The following is a 5,697-nucleotide window of genomic DNA, read 5'->3' as shown; positions in this document are numbered from 1 at the left end:
CAATCTCAGTTCATTGCAAGCTTCGCTTCACAGGTTCAAGTGATTCTCATGCCTCAGTCTCCCAAGTAGCTGAGATTACAGGCATGCACCACCCCTCCTGGCTAGTTTTTGTATATTTAGTAGAGATGGGGTTTCAACATGTTGGCTAGGCTGGTCTTGAACTTCTGGCCTCAAGTGACCCGCCCAAAGTGCTGGGATTACAGGCATGAGCCACCGCGCCCGGCCGCTTGTCACCTTTTCTGATTTTTGCTTGGTGGCTGTCTAAGGAGAAGACCCCAAATGGACTTGAGAGCAGAAAGGACAACCGATTCTAGGGCCACATAGAGACGCTTTAGACAATTAAAACTCCTGGAGAGAAGAATGTTGACACAGATTCCAGCTGCACTGCCCCACCTCAGCCTTGGGAAATTCTCTGGATGACGACACAGGATTGAGCTGCTCCTTCTGGGCGATGACAGAAAATCCAGATGCAGGTGTATTCAGGCCCAGGCCTGTGAGGGAGGCTAATGGTGACCACCCTCCCCAGGTACTTTAGCAACTTCCCACTGAGCTTGCCCCAACTGCATCATGCTGCTGTCTCACGATCCCTCTCCACTCTGCCACTGTCATCCCCCTCATTTTTCCCCACCCAACCTCTCTCATGAAGCTTTTCACATTCTTCCTTCAAAAGCTATTGCTTGTTGTGTGATGTGAGTGAAAATAACTTCTACCACCACAACTCAGTCCTGCAGGCTTTTTGTTACTTGCTGAAGCAATTAAAGGCTAATAGCAGTTGTTTCTGTTTCCAGAGCAGAGCATATAAGTGCATTTCTGTAGTCCCTAAAATCAGCTCATGCAGGACAGAGTATTCTGGACACACAGCACGAATCAGAAGAGCTGTGGAATCAGTTTGGGAAAATGTCGAATTACATATAAGAGGAGGAGATTTAACATCTGCGCATGTTTTCTCTAGTACTATCTATCTATCTATCTATCTATCTATCTATCTATCTATCTATCTATCTATCTATCTATCTAATTACTTATCTATCTATCTACCTACCTACCTACCTACTTACCTACCTACCTACTTATCTACTTACCTATAACTGAATAATAGCCGCTGGAGGGTAACTGTGGCTCTTTGTCTTCAAGTAAAGAGCATATTTCAGAGAGGTGGGCTTGTTTCACTTTTTTTGTTTTTTTGTTTTTTTAAGTCCTAAATGTACCTTCCTGGGCCCTTAGTTTAGGGGAAGTAAAGCAAATGATGTTAACTGTGGATCACTGGACCCTCAGGGCAGATGCCCCATGGGAGATAGCACCTGCTCCTAGTTTCATGGCTGATTTTGCTTGCATCTGCTTTACTGGTTGTACCAAGGGTGGTGACTTCTTCAGAAAGTGATTTCATAATCTGTTTGCACATTGTTTTGGAAGTAAACGCTGCCAGAGATTAAAGTATTAAATGTAATCTTACTTACCCTTCTAGAGGACATTGCAGCAAAAATATTCTTCCAAAGGGATGCCTGATATTATGGATGGATCTAGGTTTTGTAGGGCCTATGTTTACACAATTTTGTAGAACTTCTTTAATAAGAAGTATACAAAAAGTTGATTTCATAGAAGTAAAAAGTAGTATAGAAGATACCGGAGGCTGAGAAAGCTAAGAGGAAGAAGGATGATGAGAGATTTTTGAAAGTATACGAAGGTACAGCTAGATAGGAGAAATAAGTTACAGTGCTTCATTTCACTGTAGGATGACTATAATGAGTAATAATATATAGTGTCAAATGGCTAGAAGGATATCGAATGTTCTCAACACAAAAAATAAATGCTTGAGATCCGATCACTAAACATTACATGTACAACATTATGTACCCCATAAACATGTACAACTATTATACATCAATTAAGAAATAAAAGAAAAAAGTACTGATATGGTTTGATTCTGTGTCTCCACCTAAATTTCATCTTGAATTGTAATCCCCTTGTGTCAGGGTAGGGACTTCCTGGGAGGTGACTGGATCGTGGGGGCGGTTTCCCACACACTGGTCTCATGATAGTGAGTGAGTTCTTATGAGATCTGATGGTTTAAAAATGTTTGGTATTTCCCGCCTTGCTCTTTCTCTCTCCTGCCACCGTGTAAGACGGCCCCACTTCCCCTTCGCCTTTCAGCATGACTGTTTCAGTTCTTTATTGCAGTATGAACATGGACTAAGTATATAAAAGTTGTTATAAAAGTAAACATTTATTTAGAGTTAGAAAAGAAATCTCAACATAGTACAATTGAAAAATACGACAAATACTACAAACATCACAGAATCCAGAAAAACCATAATATTTATTATTAACAAACTCCTTGATTCACCTCTACAATACTTTCTTACTTACATATTTTGGGACCACATTCTGATTTTTCTGTTACTGTGTTGACTTTAAAAAATCATTTTCCGAAAATAGAAATGTAATTCAATATTATAGTATGCTTGACTAAAATTTATTATTTATTATTGATAATTCAGAAGAATAAAATATTCAACTCACGGGGATATATTTTTTGCTCGTAGTGTTGCTAAAGGTTTGTGCTCCACAAAAGAAGAAATTCTGATAACTTCTATTTCATGTGATAACCATTAAGCAAAGAAAAGCAAATGACCAGGCGCAGTGGCTCATGCCTGTAATACCAGTATTTTAGGAGGCCAAGGCAGGAGGATAGCTTGAGCCTAGGAGTATAGCTTGAGCCGAGGAGTTTGAGATCAGTCTGGGCAGCATAATGAAACCTCATCTCCATAAAAAAAGTACAAAACTTAGATGGGTTTGGTGGTATGTGCCTATGGTCCCAGCTACTCAGGAGGCTGAGGTGGGAGAATTGCCTGGGCCCAGGAAGTTGAGGGAGCAGTGAGCTGAAGTCGTGCCACTGCACTCCAGCCTAGGTAACCAAGTGAAACTCCATCTCAGAAATAAATAAATAAAAGCAAATAAATATGCTTCAGTTATTAAATATATATCATTATCAAGTATGTTCTTAAAAAGAGAGAATTTCCAATTAGACTAGACATCATGAGAACGGGATCTTCCACTTAATTTTTTTTTTTTTTTTGAACTAGGGTCTTGCTCTGTTGTCCAGGCTGGAGTGCAGTGGTGTGATTATAGCTCACTGCAGCCTCAACTTCCCAGACTCAAGCAATCCTCTCACCTCAACCTCCTGAGTAGCAGGGTCTATAAGGCAGGCACCACTAGACCTGGCTAATTTTTGTGTTTTTTTGTAGAGACAGAGCCACACCTTGTTGCACAGGCTGGTCTCAAACTCCTGGGCTCAAATGATCTGCCTACCTTGGCCTCCCAAAGTGTTGGGATTACAGGCACGATAGTCAGCAGTCCCTAAAGTCAGCTTGTGCAGGACACTGTGAGCCACTGTGCCCGGCCTAAATTTTTAAGCATGTGATAATTGGGAGAAATTTTCCATGGACTAGCTCTGGCTCCATATGTCTCAAACCATGTGTGTCCTCCATGGCTGGTAACCTTTTGCTGCCAGGCACTACAAGGAACATTCGCAGTGAGGCAGCCTCTGGCCCTGCATTTTCATGTTCAGTGCTGGCTGGGTGGGCCCAGTGGACAGTCAGAACCTGCCTAGAAGCCACTCCTACACCAGGACAACTGGCATTAACCAGGTGGAAGTGATCATGAACCACAGAAACATATACCAGTAAAACCAAATAAATGTGTCCTCAACTAAGCTTCCCTTCAGCTGGATCTCAAAAACATACGTAGCTGCTCCAGCTTCACTGAACTACAGAACCCTGATATGGGATATTTCTACCTGGATTAGATGTAGGAGTTTTAACAAACCATAACAAAAGTATATTATCACTGCAAATTTTATAAAGCATATAACCATGTGAACACATTGCCAGGGTTCCTCCCAAAGCCTTGGAAGAGACCAATGAAAGTGATGGGCTTGGAAGATTAATCTCTCTTTTTCAAACTCTTTTTTTCTATCCCAGGGCTTCATAAGCCCATAAGGCATTTACGCACCTGCTTCAGAAGAGTAAGCTGTATTTCCTTTGCTTTTAGAGGATGTGGTCACTAAGCCTAAATGCCACTGGTTCACTTGGGGGTAGTTAACCGACTCTGATCTGACCCCAATTATTGCTTTTTACTCTACCATGACTAACTAGGAAATTAGCCTAACAATTCTCATGAAAACTAGTGATTGTGCTTTTCCTGTCCTTTTAATACCCAACTTTGTTTTAAAAGAACATTTTTATGCTTAATTTAGAAAAAAAATAACAGTAATATCAGAATATTCACCATGTAACAAGGGCTTATTGCATAAAACAGATTTTACATATTACTGTGTTTAATCCGCACTCTACTGTCAAGAAGGCAGGTGGTCATATAGCTATTTCACCAAATGCAGCAACTGGTTAAGAAAGGTTAAACAACTTGCCCAAGATCACAAACATATAAATGAGAAAACTGGTTTTGAAACCTGGTCTGTTTATCCCTAACATCTGTGTTCTTTTATTCTACTTGCTTGTCTTGCTGTGGCAAATCAGAAGAGGGTACGCAGATATTCAAGGTGACACAGTGTTCTAGTGACAGTTTTCAGTTCCTCTTTAAGGAATTGGAGATGGCCCACAATCAGGGAGAGGAGGGATGAATAATCCTTACTCAGTTTGATTGGCTTTTTTTTCTGTACTGATCATTCCTGCCTTAGGAAGTGTGGTCTGGATTGGGATGTTTTCTTTCTGATTTTTTTTTTTTTTTAGACGGAGCCTTGCTCTGTCGTTCAGGCTGGAGCGCAGTGGCGCAATCTCAGCTCACTGCAACCTCCGCCTCCTGGGTTCAAGCAATCCTCCCACCTCAGCCTCCCGAGTAGCTGGAATTACAGGCACCCACCACCATTCCTGGCTAATTTTCTCTCTTTCTCTTTCTTTCTTTCTTTCTTTCTTTCTTTCTTTCTTTCTTTCTTTCTTTCTTTCTTTCTTTCTTTCTTTCTTTCTTTCTTTCTTTCTTTCTTTCTTTCTTTCTTTCTTTCTTTCTTTCCTCTCTCTCTCTTTCTTTATTTCTTTAAATTTATTTCCTTTTTTATTATTATTTCTTTCAGGGACGTTTTCTTCTTGCATCACGGCCGTTATTTCTAATCCTAGAAACTCTTGGTTTTTACTTTTCATCTCCATATTGTTGACATTCTCTGTGTCTCTAATTGGGCCACTGAGATTGTTTTCTTTCTGTGACCTTTGTCTATGGTCAATATCAGCATTCATCTTTTCCATGATAATAGGAGTGGGCAAACAGGAGAGCACAGTGGAGAGTGCCAAACTAGAAACAGAATTCTCATCGCTAAGTCCACAGTTGGCAAACTGTGTACCACAGCACCCTGAGCACCACAATAAATTCACAGGGACATTGTGAATCATATGTTTAAAATATCTAAGGGAAACACAACGATATTTAACATCTGTTAAATAGCACATGAGCCACTAGTTAAAGGGAGCTTATACTTTCAAAATTACACAAGGTTGCATTATCTCTTGATGATATTCTAGATATTCTATTTTATGAAGCTTTTTTTTTTTTTTAATAACAGTGTGATAGCAAATATCTCACAAAAGTCAGTGTAGAACAGGAAATGAGGGTGGTGGCGTCCAATCTGCTTCTCAGGTTTCAGAAGCTGAAGCTGTACAGGGCCCAGCAGGTGTGTACATCCCATGAGTA

General features: G+C 40.4%; 1 pseudogene; it reads right to left on the bottom strand.

The window, feature by feature from the left end:
- Window positions 1-5,255, bottom strand: part of LOC105547773 — an 8,544-nt pseudogene extending 3,289 nt beyond the window's left edge.
- Window positions 5,256-5,697: the final 442 nt, after the last annotated feature.

Source organism: Mandrillus leucophaeus, unplaced genomic scaffold, assembly GCF_000951045.1.
Source record: "Mandrillus leucophaeus isolate KB7577 unplaced genomic scaffold, Mleu.le_1.0 Scaffold396, whole genome shotgun sequence".
NCBI lineage: Eukaryota > Metazoa > Chordata > Mammalia > Primates > Cercopithecidae > Mandrillus > Mandrillus leucophaeus.
This window is presented reverse-complemented; position numbering and strand designations above follow the sequence as displayed.